At 31.3% G+C, this 20,499-nt stretch overlaps 1 protein-coding gene across 2 annotated transcripts in view; it reads left to right on the top strand.

Moving 5' to 3' along the window:
• The window catches only part of siz (Brefeldin-resistant Arf-GEF family protein schizo), a 189,516-nt gene continuing 169,017 nt past the window's right edge, over positions 1-20,499 (top strand). For both annotated transcript variants that reach the window (XM_089710204.1, XM_089710201.1), the window contains exon 1: positions 1-237. The gene's annotated coding sequence lies outside the window, so the exon portion shown is untranslated. The remainder of the gene's footprint in view (positions 238-20,499) is intronic.

Raw genomic sequence — 20,499 nt, 5'->3', positions numbered from 1 at the left:
TCTGAAGTTCTGTCGCGTTCAGTGATTCAATTGGTGTTACGGTATATGAATGGATTTATTTCGCTGTAAAAGTGTTTTTATGAAGTTGTGAATGATAATTGTCGAAATTATCGCCTTTCCTCTATCTAAAATTAGTGGTGTGATTATTAGTGAATAAAAAGGTTGAGTTGATTAGAAATAACGTGCGTAAGTGGACAAAATTGTGTTATATTATTTCAACTTCGCCGGCTTGTTGTGGTGAGTACAATCGATATTTACCCCCCTTTTTTGTTGATTGTTTAGATAATTTCTTATTTAATATGCAGATAAATGTAGGTTAATTCATATATAAAGTCGTCTGTAGTTACGGGTCAAACGTAAACACAAAGGAAAATCAAAATGTATATTGTTTATTGCACGGTTAGTATCCTTCATTTCTAGCTAAGTACTTACCGTGTTCTTATTGCATTGTTATTATTACTACAAACTTGATTGACGCTCAATAATAATAAATTTTATCGTGGTTTTTGCATGTGATTATGTTGTATTTCATTCAAATATTGATAATAAACGGCCGTTTTTGTACGTAATGTTGATATCATCGACTGCGTGTTCCCTTTTCAAAGTGGATTTAAATTTGTTCTAATTTCAAATTTCGTTATCTAAATTTAAATTTACCTCCTGATTAAATATTTATATTTTTGTATTATTAAAAAAAATAATTAGTTAATTAAGTTGTATAAATTTCTACAATAAGTCATATTGTGATTATTAATTGTATACTATAATAATATACCTGATTATTTTGATTACAAAAATTAATCAAGTTATAAATTGTGTCTTGTCCTTTTAAAAAATATCTAAAACTGCATAGAACTTTTTTCACAAACATAAATTATGATTAAACAGTTAAAAAGAGGACTCCTACTTATTATATTTAGTAGAACAAACTAAAACATAAATCAATAATTACAGTACTAAGAGAGTATAAAACCTAAATTGCTATTAAGTACCTACCTACAAAATAATTCAAAATATTTGTGCTTTATGAAGGTATATAATATTTCTTTTTTCTGTTTCTAAAAAGCTCCTATATAAAATATTTACAGATCTGTATTGTACAATATACTTGAAAGAAACATAAAATATTATAAACATAGTAAAATTTTTATTATTTTTCTTTAGAAATTCAACTTAACAAAATATAAGTTATACTTTGAAATATTGTTTCATGATGGAACCACTATTACAATATTATTTCCTAAATATTGTAATATACTGTGATGGAACTGCTTAATATGTGTCTTATACTTATTTATAATCATCTAGTTGTATACTTATTACTTTAAGTACTAAAATATCTAATCTTATATATAAAAATGAATCGCAAAATGTGTTGGTAAGCGCATAACTCGAGAACGGCTGAACCGATTTCGATAATTATTTTTTTATTATATTCCTTGAAGTACGAGGATGGTTCTTATGTAGAGAAAACGTAAACATGTACCACGGGCGAAGCCGGGGCGGACCGCTAGTTCTATATACAATTTTCCACAAACAAACGGAAAGTCGAACATAAACTTTATATGAAACGCACACAAACAGTAAAATAAACTATGAGATCATAGTTGACCTTTTAAATTTGCATGATTACGCCACAGTCAATTTTGTTGTAGCTTTTTATTAATTAACTGCAAGAGCCAAAAGTAAATTAAAATATAAATGGTTGTTAAAAATGAGAACAAATTTTATTCCGTTTTACGTTTTAGATTCAAAATATGAGAGTTGCTTCAGAAAGTATGAAATTGTGCAAAGTGAGTCGCTTTAAAGTTTATTGCATTTATGTAATGTTGACCGTATTCCTGAAGTGATTTAATTTAAGTCTACCTATTTGTCTTAAATATTTATATAATGAAAATATAATTTCATGTAAGAGGTAATATTATGTACTCTTTGCATTCTTCCCAGTGCATATGCACTGAAGTTGTGTTTGTGGGTTTCCAATTGGTGTTTTACAATAGCCATTGTGTATATTTTCTTATTATTGTAGCCCTAAAATCATAGTAAAAGTTAGAATATGTGAACTTAAAAAAAGTAATTTAATACCTACCATGTTATAATAGTTACCTATCAAGCAAAAAATCATTAATCCTTTCTATTTTTACTCTTATAACAGACTAAGAAAATGCGTCAGCACCAAACTCCAAATTATTCAGGTAACAGTCAGTATCTAGTAACTATCTAAAATCTAAAACATGGTACCTGTGTACGTTTCGTAATAAGTTACTAGACATCGGATTATATGCACTAACAAAATGCCAAAATATGCATGCAAATATGCACTAAAAAAGGCCGAAATATGCACTAAAAACGACTGATATGCCTAAAATATGCACAATACAAAATCAAAAAACCTTTATTAATTTTAAATTTAAATCAAAGATTGTACAAAAACAGTGAAATTTTCTTGAAATTAAGTATAGTTTTTGTGCCAATATACAATTTAAGAATTTAGCATTTTAATAACCAAATTTTCGAGCGCAAATTTGTGACTTTTGTCTCCCGCGAGCCCTGTGTTGCCACCTTAGACTTACCCTTTCCGGGCTAAATCTAGCCCTTTTTTGGAATTCAACCCGTGTTTTAAGTTTTTAGCCCCAAAAGGGTTATCTAGCCCTATTTTGAATGGCTCAAAAATTACTTAAAATGGAGCCCATTTTGTAATTTTTTGCCATTTTACCATGCCAAAATAGGGTTGGTTTACTCGCTGAGCGTTCTGATTGGCTAATAAAGGTTAGTCGACCAATCCAAACTCCCGCTACTTAACGAAATATGCACGATTGGGGAAAAAGGCTATAATATGCACTAACGCCGTAATTAGAGAGTTTTATGCATTTGCATATGCAAATATGCAAATGCATATAATCCGATGTCTATAAGTTACGAACTTACGAATACCCGCAAACAAATGCACCAACATCCATTACAATTGTGAACAATTACGATACCTGCATTGCAGCTAACCAGATGCATTATGACAAAAATGTAGATAAATTGAAGCTAAGAATAACGTCGTACCGCATTCCTCTCTGTTTTGGCGATAAAATGTGGTATTTACGCCCACAGCTTGCTACATCACTTCTTATGTGTATAATTTATTAATTTAAACTCCATATTCGGTTTTATGTGATAGTTTTCCATTTCGTTTGCAAAGTTTTAGGTAACGCGCTGTGTGTAAAGTTATAATTATGTTAGAGCTTTCCGCCATTGCTATAGAAAAACAAATAACTTCCAGTTATGAGTCCCTTTTAAGGATTAATACCACAGAAAGTTTCGGTTCTCGATCGAGGATCTCCCTTTTGTAATATAACTTTTCCATTTTCCTCTTTCTATTAGAAAAATCCATCAAAGAGCATAAATTGTCGTTATACCTACATTATTATCTAAAAAAGGACCACCGTTTTGTTTTATTTATAACGTTCTTACTAATTCGAGAAAAATAACATTATTATTCCATGATATTACAGAAAGTTATTAGTAAATTTCCAAAATACAATCTCATAGTGAAATATCAATCAGTAATATTTTATAGAAAGCAGGATATCATACAGTTACAAACATATTATATAACATATTCAATACAAAAACCCTCGCCGGAACACCATGTAGGTACGACGTATCTCTTCACACGATTATTGAATCATTTCTCCACCTTATCGAAAACGATTATCACCTAATTATGACATTTATAGTGTAGAAAACTGCTCTCTAAAGCCAGCCTTGTACGAGCACTGACCGGTGCAATGCCCTAGCGAGGTTTGAGGCGCGCTCCACATGCGAACCGTGGAGAAACAATGATTCTCCCATCTGGAATTAAATCTGTGACGTCATCGGTTTTATCGTTTTATATAGGGTGTTCTCCATGGGAAGGCTAGCACGGCCGCTTTGTGTTTCCAGAAATGTTATTATATTTAATTGATAATGAATGCAGTGGGAACGTAAGTTGCAGCAACGATAAGTATGTCATTTTTTGTGTCTTTTTATTAGGTTAGATTGTTTTTCAAAAATATTGAATAGAATACAGATTTTAATCATAGATCGTAGCAGTAGTGCATGTTTCGTCTTTAAAAACGGATGTACCTATTAATTGCGGTGTTACGGTATACGTGTAAAGTGATGCCAGTGAATTTCCTCTAATAGAATTGGAAATACATCGCTTACTTTTTTTCGGTTATAGTTTAGGAACAATTCAATCAGTGGTGATTGTAATATCACTGGGATAATGTGTGAGAATAATAGGCATAATAATCGCTAGAACATCGGCGCTTTATCTAACTTGTGATAATTTACTCGAATCGAAACTTATATAATCATATTATTAGGAGGAAAGTATTTTGTGTTGATAATCTTAATACTATGTCACCGGCTCCTTCCCCAGGAGCCGTGGGTATCTATGCAAGATTTCCCCACTTAAAAAAACACGGTGGGTACGTAGTGCAATACATAATTGAATATTGGAAGCCTTTTTATTTTCATTCTTGACGTGACAACGTCTTATAATTCGATAGAGCCGGCTGCACGCACGAAAAAACATGACTCATGCGGCGTTACCTCGCTCTGAGGCGTTCCATGTTAAGGCTTGAAGTGCAAGCGCGGAACAAGCGACAAAGAAGCACAATCGGAAGTGGTCACGTTCAACTATTGTCAGTAAACCGACTTTACAGACAACCAATTTTTATTGTTTATTGGGGAATGTAGATTATATTGAAATGCTGTCAATCTTTATTTCAATTTTTTTATTGATAAGATAATATATATCAGCGGTTAAGATGGTAAAGCCTCTGACTTTAATAAAAAAACCTAAAAAACCCTCATAGACTATAATAAAGATATTACGGATTATGTTTTGTTCTAGGATTACCTACGTTTATAACTATTAATTATTATTTATTGTTTTATGAATAGCTAAAAAACAATATAAGTGTATTATTATTTATAAAGGACAATAGATTACAATATAATGATGTTACGTAAATAATAAATATTGAATGAATTATCACGTGTGTAATCTTATCATAATAAAAAGTTACTTTTTATGTATTTTTGTACGCTTTCTATATGTTATCTATGATAACACGATTTATATGTAATCCGATAATATATTAACTATAAGAGGCCTTTCACAATTCTGTTGAATTAAATTATTTCATTCGTAATTCTATGCTTTTTTACCCTCAATATAATTGAACACGTTATGATGTTATATTGTATAATATATGACGTTACAACTTATAAGTACATACCTATATAATAAATAAAAAAAGCATTTAACGAAAGTCTTCTTCAGACGTGATGTGATTTCATCTGATATTCTAGCAAAGAATTTTAAATGTTGATTACTTATAAAATTAATTCACTTGTTCGGTTTCTTTTAAATACATGCTGGTATTTACAGGAAAATGAAATGATAGTGCGTGTTGCACAGTGCACTAAAGCCTTGAAAGAGTTCAAAGCTTTGTAAATACAAAGTAGGCATATATAATTTATTATGTAGTATACTGTATAGAATGCGTGATATTAAAATAGTTTCATTTACTATCTACGTTGCGTGACAATTTAAGTCACAAAATTTTCGTAGGTACTAGGTAGATATTGTTATTAGAACAAATTATTCTTAAGGTTGATGTTCCGACCGTCCCTCCATACATTTTTGATTACCTCTAAACACTTAACACAGACACTATTTCTTTAAAACTAATCATTTTATCACTTCTCTATAATGAAATGTGTGCGCGTTCGACCTTTTTAATCAATAATTTACAATATTTACTTAGAAAAACAACAGTAAAATACCGGAAAAATTTGACACTTCTACAGTAGTGTGCGTGACTTTTGCCAAGCGAAACACGACATAAAGCACGACATCTAGCGCATAGACTATATACTTATTACAGATCTAGCGCGTCAATGTCTAAACGAAAGGCGATGTTTAGACATTGACGCGCTAGATGTCGTGCATTCGCGTTCGTTATCTTATGCATAATGAGCATAATTCTAATAAATCAAAGTTCTGTGTAAAAATTGAGTAATTTCATTTCCAATCGTTCAAAGAAAATAACAATAAAATAAAATAAAACTAATGACCTTAGAAACTATGTTTTTTTTTATTTATTAAGTACTCATTATTGTTCGTCCGTCGTAGGTCTGTAAACTGTATTGGTAAGGTAAATGGTACTGTAGGTACTTTAGTTCGGCGTCGTCGCTCGTCGGCTTGATATAAAATTACATTCTTGATTTCATTGACACGCGCTATGATTTGCGCGCGGAATTTCTTGTGTTGTGAATTTATTTTTGTATGCTATGCATTTTAATTGATTCAAATTGCAATGTTTCTCTAGTATGCATTTGAGACTATATTGTAAATTGTAATAATTGATCGTGGGTATAGTAATTAATTATTCTAATAACGCAATTAGTAATATATGTATTTTCGGTGGGATTCAAAACAAAAAATTGGCCCGTGATTTTTATGAAATTTCACCACATTGCAAATCACATCAATCATAGTTCATACACATGTATGACGAAAGTGATTAGTATTGTGGCTAACATTGACTCATCAGTTCATCACTGAAACCAGTGATAAATCAGTACCTATATCATATTGTGTTTGAATATTTTTAAACAATGATATAAGTATACAATTATTATAAATCGGTAAACTATCAAAGTAATCACAAACTTGCAAACATTGGTAAAATGTCCAGTAGTTTATGAGCCTATTCATTACAATCAAACAAACAAACAAAGTTTTCCTCTTTATAATATTAGTGTAGACAAACACTATGAATACGATCACGAATGCAAATTCGGGGATTTTCTAATTATTGCTAAATAATAATTGAATTCGTTTTGAAATACTCTATAATTTTTAGTGTATAAATAGACATTTATAATGTGGTGCTCATTTTTTTTGTACTGCTAACGCTATTGTAGGTACCTATTTTCGTTGTTTTATTTCAAGTGAACACGGCCATACAATTTTGTCACGAGCCGCCTATGATTGTAGGTACTTTTGTTAGGCTCCTTCGTCGTCCGCGTCGGCTCGAAAGTTCTTGATTTCATTGTCACGCGCTATGATTTGCGCGCGGATTTTCTTGTGTTGTGAATTTATTTTTGTATTATTATTATTTTTTATTTATTTTTTTATTTTATTGATTCAAATAAAATATTTCACTAGTATGCATTTGAGACTATATTGTATTATGTATAATTTATCGTAGGTATAGTTATTCTTATAACGCAGTTATATTTTCGGTGGGACAATTTGACCCGTGATTTTTCTGAAATATCACCACGTTGCAAATCACATCAATCATACACACGTATGACGAAAGTATAGTGGCTATAATTGACTCATCAGTTCATCACTGAAACCAGTGATAAATCAGTACATATATCATATTTTATTGTGTTTGAATATTTTTTAAACAACGATATATATACAATATTATTATAAATCGGTAAACTACCAAAGTACTTCCGAATTTTCAGACAGACAAACAAGTAGTTTGAACACGCAGTTTTCTTATACTAGTAGCAAAAATCAAAACCATAATATTATGTTTCCCTACTATATTTTACTAAAAGTCGAGTGCGTCGAAATCGTAAATAATAATATGTTTTTCACCTTCCTGGTTATTTTCCCATAGTAAATAGTGTTTTAGGTTTGTTGTTGTAGGTAGGAATAATAATAATTATTCTTACATGTTGGTTATGAAATGTATATTGAAATAATTTACTTTTACAAATCATTAGTGATATAAGTTTTGAGTGAAAATGCTTGGATCAGCATAATATTATATGGTACTTCAAATACATGTTTTGATAAAAAAAACAATAGTGTAATAAAATAAAACTGCGTTTTATTGTAATCAATGTTGACAATTTTAAATTCCAAAATTATTGATCAATAAAATAGTTTACACCAACAAATATAACTTTTATTTTTATAACAATCGTTCATAATATAAACCGTAGCAGGTGGCGTTTTGAAGTTCTGTCTACTCATACAGAAAAATGGAAAACTTGTTTTTTTTGTAAACAATTTATTACTCATGTTGTTTGGCAACTCGAAGCGTGGTCGTCCGTGGTAGGTACTTTTGTTCGGCGTCGCGTCGTCGTCCGCGTCGGCTTGATATAAAACATTCTTGATTTCATTGACACGCGCTATGATTTGCGCGCGGAATTTCTTGTGTTGTGAATTTATTTTTGTATGCTATGCATTTTAATTGAATCAAATTGCAATATTTCTCTAGTATGCATTTGAGACTATATTGTAATAATTGATCGTGGGTAGGTATAGTAATTAATTATTCTAATAACGCAATTATATTTTCGGTGGGATTCAAAACAAAAAATTGGCCCGTGATTTTTATGAAATTTCACCACATTGCAAATTATATATTATACAATTACAATTACAATTATTATAAATCGGTAAACTATCAAAGTAATTACAAACTTGCAAAATATGCTTTTCCGAATTTTCAGACAGACACACAATTTTATTAGTTTGTTTTAGCAAAGTAGGTACCTATACCTATACGCTTACGTCGCGCGTCGCGTCGTCGAAAACGGTGCGCCCAGAAACAAACATACCTAATTCAGTTACAATCCTTTTTTTGTTCCGTAATTTATTGTATTTATTCTAATACTATTTTTTTTATTCGTCGGCCAGTTCTACTAGGTATAAAAAGATAAAATTGAAATATAATTATTGTAGCGACAGCCATATTATGTTACTATGTTTTCGTAAATATGTTTTTCACCTTCCTGGTTATTTTCACATAATCTTATCTTATATATAAAAATGAATCGCAAAATGTGTTGGTAAGCGCATAACTCGAGAACGGCTGAACCGATTTCGATCATTCTTTTTTTATTATATTCCTTGAAGTACGAGGATGGTTTTTATGTAGAGAAAACGTAAATATTATGTACCACGGGCGAAGCCGGGGCGGACCGCTAGTATATATATATATAAATGAATCGCAAAATGTGTTGGTAAGCGCATAACTCGAGAACGGCTGAACCGATTTCGATAATTCTTTTTTATTTTATTATATTCCTTGAAGTACGAGGATGGTTCTTATGTAAGGAAAACGTAAACATGTACCACGGGCGAAGCCGGGGCGGACCGCTAGTCTTATATATAAAAATGAATCGCAAAATGTGTTGGTAAGCGCATAACTCGAGAACGGCTGAACCGATTTCGATAATTCTTTTTTTATTATATCCCTTGAAGTACGAGGATGGTTCTTATAGCTAGAGAGCTAGTTAGTTTAGTTTTAGTGCAGTGGCAGTGTAAATGTTGTTGTTGAGGTTATGTAAATTTAACACTTTAGTTAACTACCAAGATATAAAGAAATGAGGATAGGACACAATAACTATTGGTTGAGGTATTTATAAACTCATAATATACTTTTAAAAAAATCACGTTTTAATAAATTTCTAGAATTAAATTAGAACAGCTGATTCAAAAGAGCCTAAAAAATCTTAATAATAATAATTACGCTTCACAGCAAGAAGAAATGTACCATATGTACCCGCACAAAGTCGATATTGTGTTGCCTACCGTTCGACTCAATGGCTAGGGTTGTAACTACCTTTAATAATTATTACCAAACTAATAAACCGAGTGATGCGAAATAACCATAATTCTTTTAGAGTTTGATAAAATGATCAGGCAGGTATTTTCTTTAATCCTCTGAATTCTCGGTTACTAAATTGTATCGTTGAAATTATTCTTAATCGCGTAAATTTAATAAATAATCATATGGAAAACACTTTTCATTTGTTTTTTTACTTTCACGCCCAACTACTATACAATAATTACGTTGTTTCGGTATTTTGACGAGAAAACGCAGGAAACATCCGTTGTATCATTTTAGATAGATTGTATATTTTGTATCTGTAGAATTGAAATCAAAGCTATGTATATATTGTCTCCATTCTTTTCTTATCGGATTGTTGATCCCAATGCGAATGCGTCACTTAAATTTTATAAAAGACAATTAAGAACATCAAAAATAAAGTGATACGTAAATATTTCACAGTGCAATATATTATGTAATTAATAATAATTATATATTTATGAAAAAATAATTACATCAGATTTAATAATAGCAATTGTTTTGAATGTACATAATATGAATAAATGATTACATCATAATAGTAATAATCACAATTGTTTTATTTCCCATTTGTTGCAACCCTAGCATATTTTCATGTAGCAGCAGAAGTACCTACACTGGCGGCGCGGCGGCATCGTGCGACATCAAAGGCATTGCCTTACTAGGTAAGTTTATAATGACTCATTTCTTTTATTATATAATTTACGTTTTACTTTTACAGAATCCGATTCAATGGATTATGAAGACGAGTCACACAACGCCATACGATAGTGATGATGAATGAACATTTCAATAAATGCATGCGTGTTTTTTTATGTTGTTTTGTAATTGTTAATTGTTTCTTAAATAAAGAAATAAACTAAATATTTAAATGATGATTTGTTATTTGCAACACAACTTTATATTTGAGATTCTTTACAAATGTATATTTAGTTTTGTATCATCAAATTTATAAATTTTATTCCATAGTTTTCAAAATTAAATGTAAATGACCATAAAAACATTAATAAAGTAAATCATTGATGTAAGGAACGTAATACATATATACATCTGACCATGTAGAAGCTAAGTCTTGTTGACTGCTGAAGTCTGTAAAGTTTTGTTGTCTGCTGAAGTCTGTACGCAATGAAAATGTCTGCCGTTTCGAAAATAAGTTTTTAAGACCCTAATAAATAAAATATATGAATGGCAGATCTGGTCAAATACTTTCAAAATTGTATTTTTTTCAGCACTTTCATAAGTGTCTGCCAGAATGTTATCCGCGTGATAATGGTCTGCCATTGTTATTTTCCGATAGTAATAATAATCTATTTTCAAATATCAAAATGGCAGACGTGGTCAAATGGTTTCAAAGTTCGCCAAAAATTTCCACCTGTCTTACCTAAGCGCGCGCCCCGTCCACCACTCTGGGCTTAGTGACTCCTCATCTCATGTATAGTAGGTATAGGGGAATCAACACACAAAAATCCAGGTCTGGTCAAATACATACAGGTAGCTTTGCGCTAGCTCTCTAGCTATTACTTCTTATGGAGAGAAAACGTAAACATGTACCACGGGCGAAGCCGGGGCGGACCGCTAGTAAATAATAAAATAATAAATAGTGTATTAGATTTGTTATTGTATCTTGTATACCTACGAATAATTATTCTTACGTCTTGTTGGGAAATGTTCAAATACCTACCTATTGAAATAATTTACTGTTACAAATCATTAGTGTTATTAGTTTTGAGTGAATAGGCATGGATCAGAAATTCAGAATATAATATGCTACTAACTACTCAAATACATACATGTTTACACAACAAACACCACTGACCTCTATAACTATAAGTTATAGAGGTCAGTGACCGTCAGTGACAAACACTATGGATACCTACGCTCGCGAATGCAAATTCGGTGATTTACTAATTATTGATACCTAGTCATTGAATTCGTTTTGAAATAGCCTGTACTTTGTAATTTTTAGTGTTATAGACATTTATAAAATGTGGTGCTCATTTTTTTGTAATAAATCATCCCGAACGCTATTGTATTTTCGTTGTTTTATTTCAAGTGAACACCTATACAATTTTGTCACGAGCCGCCTCTGGCCTCTGGGTGAAATAAACAAGTCAAATGATTTTTGTTCTAATTGTATTTTGGTAGTAGTTTGTTTAGAATTTACATTACCATTGTTTAATTTTTATTTTGTATTTGCAGTAAAATAAAAAGATGAAAAACTTCATTAGGTATATTGTACGACACCTCACTCTGAATCGCGCTAGCGAAATTTTTTCGTTACAGAGCACATATACAACTTTCGGACAATCTTCATTGAGGCCGGCCGGCAAATCGAGTATGTCGAGAAACTTCACTTATTCGATGGAGGTATTCTACCTTCCTTCCTCCACAGTTGTGGGACCCCGACGTGCATTGAACACGCAGCTTTCTGATACTAGTAGCTAAAATCAAAACCACAGATATGTCTGTGATCAAAACCATAATAATATTTTTACCTATTATTTTACTAAAAGTCGAGTGCATCGAAATCGTAAATATGTTTTTCACCTTCCTGGTTTTTTTTCCATAGTAAATAGTGTTTTTGATTTGTTGTTGTATGAATAATTATTCTTACTTGTTGGTTATGAAATGTATTTTGAAATAATTTACTTTTACAAATCATTAGTGATATTAGTTTTGAGTGAAAATGCTTGGATCAGCATAATATCATATTTGCTACTTCAAATACATGTTTTGATAAAAAAAAAACAATAGTGTAATGTAGGTAATAAAATAAAACTGCGTTTTATTGTAGGTAATCAATTTTGACATTATTTATTTCCCAAAATTACAATAAAATAGTTTACGCCAACAAATATAACTTTTATTTTTATAACAATCCTACTTCCTACTAATGCGAAAGTTCATACATGTTTCAAAAGAAAAACTTTTACTTTTACTATTATTTCAATTTATCCGGTTTAATTAAGACTTAATATTGATACATATGATCATTATAAATACAAATAGGAATTAACAATATAACGAATACGTGGCACAACTAAAATTTTACCGATACCACCCGTGGTCATTCTCCTTTGTGGGTCATTTGTAACAGGATGGCGGTTCTACAGCGAAAAAAGAAAAATGATGGTCAGAACGCTGATACCGGATACCTTAAGATACTGTAATATAAAATATTACTAGATTAGATAAAATATTATAGGTAGTATCTTCACCGTGTGTGACGCGCTTTACATTCACGCCATCTAGAGTTAAATCTTTATCATTTTTGTATACGTCTGTGTGTGTAAACGACCCTGTATGCAATGACAGATGTTAAAACGCATAATTTTACCGAATTGGGTGGATTTTAAGGCAATGATATAACATATTTCAATAAAATATAATATTCAGTAACCGCCATGACTATTCCTAGGTTTGATGACTATTCCAATTACGCAAAAACTCAAATAAACTAGAAATGTAGAATTCAGCGCCATCTAGCGGGATATTGGCTGGGAACAGATCGTTGCAATCACCTTAATACTATGTAGTGAAGATTCTGTTTTATTTCTATGTGTGTAGTTAACAAACATTAACTGAACAAAAATAACGCATCAATTAACGCGTCATTTAAATCATACAAGAACATGAAGTTATTAAGGATAAGGTTCTAAGTTCTAACAGACATGTTAAATAACAACGTAACTATAAATTGCGTTTTACTTTCGTTGTAAAGCATTTAATTATATCGCCTTGAATAAAACAAAAGATAATAGGATGCTTTACGATATTAATTAATATGGCCGAATTATTCGCTTAAACAAGGTGTCGCGTTCAGACTCATTTTTGTTAAGGTGCATTTACATCAAACGAACATAGAGCTAGAACAAGAGCATATTTTCGTGATCTTTTAGTAAACGTAAACATTCATTGTTGTTCAGTATTAGAACATTGCATTGAATCTTTCCGAACGCACTAAGAACAACGAAAGAATGCTCTACGCCTGTTTACACTAAAATAATTTGACATAGACAATAGACACAGACATTTTTTTCATTTTTCATAGGATGAAGAATTGCTCGTTTGATGTAAATGCAGCGTTCTGTAAATAAAGTGTAGGTGTGTTCGTGGGTGCGGAGTTATTAAAATATTAACACATATTAATGTGTGTTTTGATATTATATGCCCAAAACATGAGCATGGAAGGTCATCTTCTCTACAGCTCTAATGGGTATATAATAAGCAGATTATAGCGTAGGTAGAAAACTTATGTAAATCACAAGGTTAACAGAAGTGTACCTTTTTGATAGTTTTGATATGTTATTCTGTTAAACAAGTTTAGGATGAAAATTGCTGGGCAGATTATAGTGAATAATTTTGAAGATATAAGGACCTACCTAGATGGTAATGTTACGAAAAAAAATATGAATCTAGTTGCACCTTTTACAGTAGGTATAGTACCCTTTATTCCATTAATTCGCTTGCAGTTATATATTTTGCGTAATATTATATGTATTTAAACGTATGTAACTTGTAAGCATTAAAATTATTTTCATCAACTAGAGTTTAGATTTACCTCATATTATAAAAATTACCTGACCATTTAGGTACTGAATATTAAAAAATCATCAACATTTTTTATGTTTGAAATCGGATTGCTAAGACATAATGTTCTCGTGTATAAACTATACCTACAGCATGTGATGAAATATTATGAACACATCCTAAATGCAGTAATCAGTCAGATGATAGAAATACAATATAGCTTACAATTGCTACTGCGCAATAGAATTTATTTCATAGTTTATTATTATTACATACATTCTACGGAATTTTAACGTCTTTTTACTAACCTCACCATATTTATTGTGTCTAGACATATCTGGTTATTTATTGTGTATAGGAAGGCCATTTAATAAATATTAAATTGGTTTCAGGCGTAGAGCCAAGTTATATTTTGTAAAAGGGTAGCTAAAGGAAATATTGTTCAAAATCATTTTCCAGATTCTGTAAATTTTCGATGAACAGAATGGTGGCATTTCCAATGGGCATTTCTCGTTGTTTCCTTGTATTTTGTGAGGTTAATGACCTGAATATTTTCATAGATTAAGTATTTTTCATAAAATAAACGTGTGCTTTGCTTTAACTTTTAATCTAATTTTATCTAGCAGGTAATAATTGCATTATTATCTATTACCTGCTATAAGATGTTATAGTAGTTATAGTTGAAAAACTTTCTCATTACCTACCGAGTCTACTAGTATTAAATCATTCCTACATATATGCAACGAAATTAACTTAATTACACGTATCAATAGTATTTAATAATACGTATATTTCAAGCAACGTTACTTTGTACATTGCTAAATGTAGAAATATGTACACATACAAGTAGATAGGCTACAATATATTAAGTGAAACATCGCACGCATGTCATGCAAAAACGAAGCCAGCACGAGCGTTTAATAAAAGTTATAATATTGTGCACACGTGCTGTTCACTCCGCATAATACTCACATATTACACACTCCATAATATATTAAAGACCGCCTCCTTGGTACAGTGGTTGACGCGTGAGCGTAGAACCGAGGGGTCCTGGGTTCGATTCCCGGTGGAGACGAATAAAAAAAAGTCTCGGTCTGGCAGGACACAGGAGGCTGATCACCTACTTGTCCCTAAAGAAAAATCGATCAGTGAAACAGATGTATGCATAATGCATCTGCCCCTTACCCCACTTGGGGACATGGGACTTCACTTTTTTTTAAATATATTAATATACTACATTATATATCTATTTTTTATACACGTCTTTCACCAGAAGTCGAGTTCATACATAATCTATTCAACGTAGTATCTCCATGTTACATAACGGTATTTATTTGTGAAAACAGAACATGAATGAAATATAAATGAACGTTAGAATATTTAAGTGGTTAATTCATACAATTAAAATGGAAGAAAGTAAAGCGCGAAAGAAGTTCTCGTTCTCGTTGCGCTCTTCGAAGAAATCTCATTTATATTTAAGCTGTTTTTGCCGTAAATAAATTATTTAAATTGGTCTTATCTACAGTTCTCTTGAGGGGGGAAAGTATTGTAAGAGATATGGTTCTTTATTTATGCACTGCATTGGCTTAAAATGGCAACATTGGGGCCTTCAAGAAGGGTAATATTAAAAAAACAAGAAATGAATAAAATTATGAACATTTTTATGCATCGTTTATCATCGAGATGAGTATTTTTACCCCTTTTCTTCATGGTTCAATACTTGATCTTGACACGCGTGGCATTGAGCAAATTGCATCTACTATTGACCGTGACCTGGCTGAACAAATTTAGATTCAGGTAAGTAATGGTTCTATATATAAGAAATATAATGTCTATTCATTTCTACAAGTAGGTAAACTCTCGACCACAGATTACAAAATAAGTAAATAGTCATGCCGCGGCTTCCACCTAGTTAGGGAAATTAATATCTTCTGTTCATAAAATTGTACAAATTATGCGCCTAATTATGGTAATGTCTTTATGACCTGAAGTTAAACAAAGTCGTAAAGAAAGTACGTATAAGTAGTCGAATCAAAACAATACAAATGTGGCCTGAGAGAAATGGACACATTATAACTGTCCCGCCACGCTTCGCCTGCCTCGCGAAGAAGCGTGTAATTAAATATGGTAATATAGTTTATGAACCTCTTTAATCGATGATAAGCTTCAGTAAAAAATTAAACAGCTTTTAACGCGATTGTTGATTATAAACAGTGGAGTTAATTTGAGTTATTGCGTTGGAATAAGACTCTTTGTTCTGATCATTAAAGTAAGAAAATATTAAATGGATATTTACTTCGTAGACTTCTTGTTGATAGAAAATAAGATTTTGATATCAATTTACATTCGACATAGATATTGAGTACTTTTAATAGCTTTACAATAATAAAAACACTCACGAATTTGAAATGTAATTTTATAAGAAAGAAAAAAGAAAATAAGTCTCAGTGAGATCTCTGTACAAACAGTGAGTTGTAATATTTTAAGAAATAAGTTAATTAAATTCGCTCGTTTTACGTGCCGTTGTCACGGGAAGGTATCACAATATGTTTGATTATTATTGGACTGGTGTTTCGAAAAATTCTCGAGCTTCTTTCCTCTTTCACATAAGGCATGTAACTATATGACTATCTGAGTTTACTCATACTAGAGCTACACATAATTCAAAACAGCGGTTTTCCCAAAATATCAAGTTTTTGTATACATTACCAATTACCATACACAATATGTGGTCTTTAATGTTTACCTATACGGGTATAACAGCTATCTAACAGCGCTAATGGTTCCTTGTATAAACAGATTTTACTACATTTTGTTTATAATGGCCACGTTTTAATTAAAACTATCTTTATCTTAATGAACACGGGAACTGACAGTGGCAAGGATATTGTAATTTTTATTTTAATTAATACCTGCATTTATGGTAAGGAAATTGCAGTTAAACTAAGTTTTTATTTTTAATAACTGATGGTATCTTATGAGAGGTGAGGAAGTTCAAGTTATTGAGATTTATTGAAAATTACCTATGTACATATTTAATATTTATATTATAAATATTTGTATTATTTGGTATAGGCAATTAGAATATACACACGTATGACCAATAATATCTACGTGCCAAAAATAGATAGGGAATAAAACGAGATATTTCATTTCATTTCAATTTTATTAAGTATCTATAAGAAAGAAAAAGCAGTTGTTGGTACACACTAAATTATTAAACGTTTGTTTGCTTAAAACAAAATTAAATAAACACGATAATTAACCTCATACACAAGTTCAATATGACAATAGAATCGGCACAATCAAGATAACATAACCCCTTGTAATATTCACATCTGCGAACGTGGTCGAACGGTGAAACAATATCCATCCACACATGATCTCTGGCAAACGCTTACCTACATAGACCCGCTTTGAGAACGTGTGGGGTTAGAGGGATCAAGTTAAAATGGTTCAGGTGCAACGCATGACCCATTGAATTAGAGCCGCACGTAGCGTAGGCACTCTTCGGCTTCTGAGTCAGAGCAGGGGTCAAGTTAACTGGTCGGTAATGTCATACAAACAGTAAATGCGGTAATGATTGTTGCGTCATCGTTTATTCAATTGTTCGATGGTTGCATGTTGTTGATGTTTGAGACGCAGGTCAATACTTTGGTTGTAAACATGCATGTTAGACTGGGGTAGAAGCCTTTAAAAATAATGAAAAGATAAAAAAAATCGCAGTCGGATGAAACCCACTAGAAAAGGAGGGGAATATGATGAAAATAAAAGGAAAAATAAATTACGGTCAATCCGAGTTCGGGAAGTGGGAGGGGGGAGCTTTTAAGAGAAAAAAATGGTTTCTCCTGATTTCCGACAAAACTACAAGTCCTATAGAAAAAAGTTCAATGGCAAAGTTGTAGGTAATTAAAAGTTCTACAACTTTTGCATTCACAATTTTTTCACATAACCTCAAAATTTAGGTGAAAAATTCAAAAAACCAAGTTTTTGGTCTTTTATTTTTATCTACTTCAAAATTTATTTTTTTTCTACGAAATTTGGTGAAAACTTACTTTATTATGTCCCAAATACACTGTAATTTATTTGATTGAAAATATTTATTTTTTCGCCTTATTTTGAATTAATACCAAAAAAACAACCTAATTTTCAATCGAAAAGTCACCCGTCAAAATATCAGCTTTTTTCAAAAATTTGGGATGCCTTTTATTCATTGAAATCTCTACTTTCATATGGTGTAAAAAAAAACAAACACCACCATAGTAAATGTTCTCAGGAAATGCATACAAACAGTGTGATAATGAGCTTTTACTAAATCAGGCACACTTCTCGAACTCTATATCTTCTCTTGTATCGGCTTTTCGGTAATATTTCAAAAGAAAAATAATTATCTGTTCTAAGTTTAATATTTTACAGCATATTCAAAAGCAAAATGATGTCGATAAAAACATTTCAGGTAGTTCGAGAAGTGTGCCTGATTTAGTAAAAGCTAATTTTCACACTGTTTGTATGCATTTCCTGAGAACATTTACTATGGTGTTTATTTTTTTTACACCATATGAAAGTAGAGATTTCAATGAATAAAAGGCACCCGAAGTTTTTGAAAAAAGCTGATATTTTGACGGGTGACTTTTCGATTGAAAATTAGGTTGTTTTTTTGGTATTAATTCAAAATAAGGCGAAAAAATAAATATTTTCAATCAAATAAATTACAGTGTATTTGGGACATAATAAAGTAAGTTTCCACCAAATTTCGTAGAAAAAAAATAAATTTTGAAGTAGATAAAAAGAAAAGACCAAAAACTTGGTTTTTTGAATTTTTCACCTAAATGTTGAGGTTATGTAAAAAAATTGTGAATGCAAAAGTTGTAGAACTTTTAATTACCTACAACTTTGCCATTGAACTTTTTTCTATAGGACTTGTAGTTTTGTCGGAAATCGAGAGAAACCATTTTTTTCTCTTAAAAGCTCCCCCCTCCCGCTTCCCGAACTCGGATTGACCGTAATTTATTTTTCCTTACATTTTTATCATATTCCCCTCCTTTTCTAATGGGTTTCATCCGACTGCGATTTTTTTTTGTTTCAAAAATTATCTACTCTAGTCTATGTGTTTTGTTAGCTGATTTAACTTTGGTTGGAGGAAATCGTACAAGAAAAACACTTTTATTTAAAGCTATAATAATAATATAATATTATTAATAAATTAATATATTTATATATTATTTGGACGATAAACACTGAAATGTTCTATTGGTAAGTGATAGACGAATAATTCTCTACAAAAGAATAATTACGCATGTTTTAATGTCTTTAAAGTAAATATATTTCCCGCGATGGATAAGATGATGTAATTGCCTTGGTATATAAGTTTTAAGAACCTCTTACCGATGTCAATGCAAAAAAGACGACGAATATTCTAGCGAAATAAACAATGAAAATGATTTTAACCCAGTACAAAGCCTGTTACGTAATGAAAATCAATCTCCAGAAGAAAATTGATTACTCCATTCAAAGTAACAGTAGTTTATAAGGATAATCATATAAGGTAATAAAAGTACATCCATGAGCCAAGAAGTCCGTCAGAGGACAGACGTAAGTAATTGGAAAACTTTCAGGCCATGGAGCCGTGCACTAAAAGTTTGTAAAAGTTTAAAGTAAATTACGAATAAGTTACTTAATAAGTATAGCATATCTTGCAGCTAAGGGCAAATGAAGTTTTTTTTTTAATCTGAGGTAGATAGAGACAACATTTAGTTTTAGTAATTGGGTTTTCTAATCTTGATAAATTTTTACATAATATCGCGCTTGCTGATCGCGTCAAATATCGATAAAAATTTAAGTGAAAACTTTTAACGACATTTTATGATCGTCTTAATCTATTTTTTAGCTGCTTTGTTTGTAAATGATTGTTTAGCATCTATTATATGTTAGTAACGTAGCTTTCGTTGTATATAGTCTGAACACAGTGGAACTAGTAATAAACATAGTTTGCAAAACAAGTTATGTCATACGCAATAAGTGGGACCGAAATTCATCGTTATATTTTGGGTCGTCAGCTTTTATACACGGAGAAGTTTGACGAATGCTCTACATGCACCTACTGTGTTTCAATTTCATTTTAGTGTATTCCAGTTTGGTACAGATGCACACTACAGTTTTATTTATTGATTTTCAGATAGATAGGTGTCCAGTCTGATGCATCTTCTCTAGCGAAATGTTTTACTTCCACTAACGAGTGTATGTGAATTTTCTCGGGCGATTTTTGTCGGTATGTCGGTGGGGATACTTGGTAATGTTT

This window comes from Colias philodice, chromosome 24, assembly GCF_061535455.1.
Source record: "Colias philodice isolate Cphi_HAF_F1 chromosome 24, ilColPhil1 Martin Lab GWU primary, whole genome shotgun sequence".
In the NCBI taxonomy this organism is placed as follows: domain Eukaryota; kingdom Metazoa; phylum Arthropoda; class Insecta; order Lepidoptera; family Pieridae; genus Colias; species Colias philodice.
The sequence above is the reverse complement of the archived record's forward strand: the minus strand, read 5'-3'. Positions and strand labels throughout refer to the sequence as shown.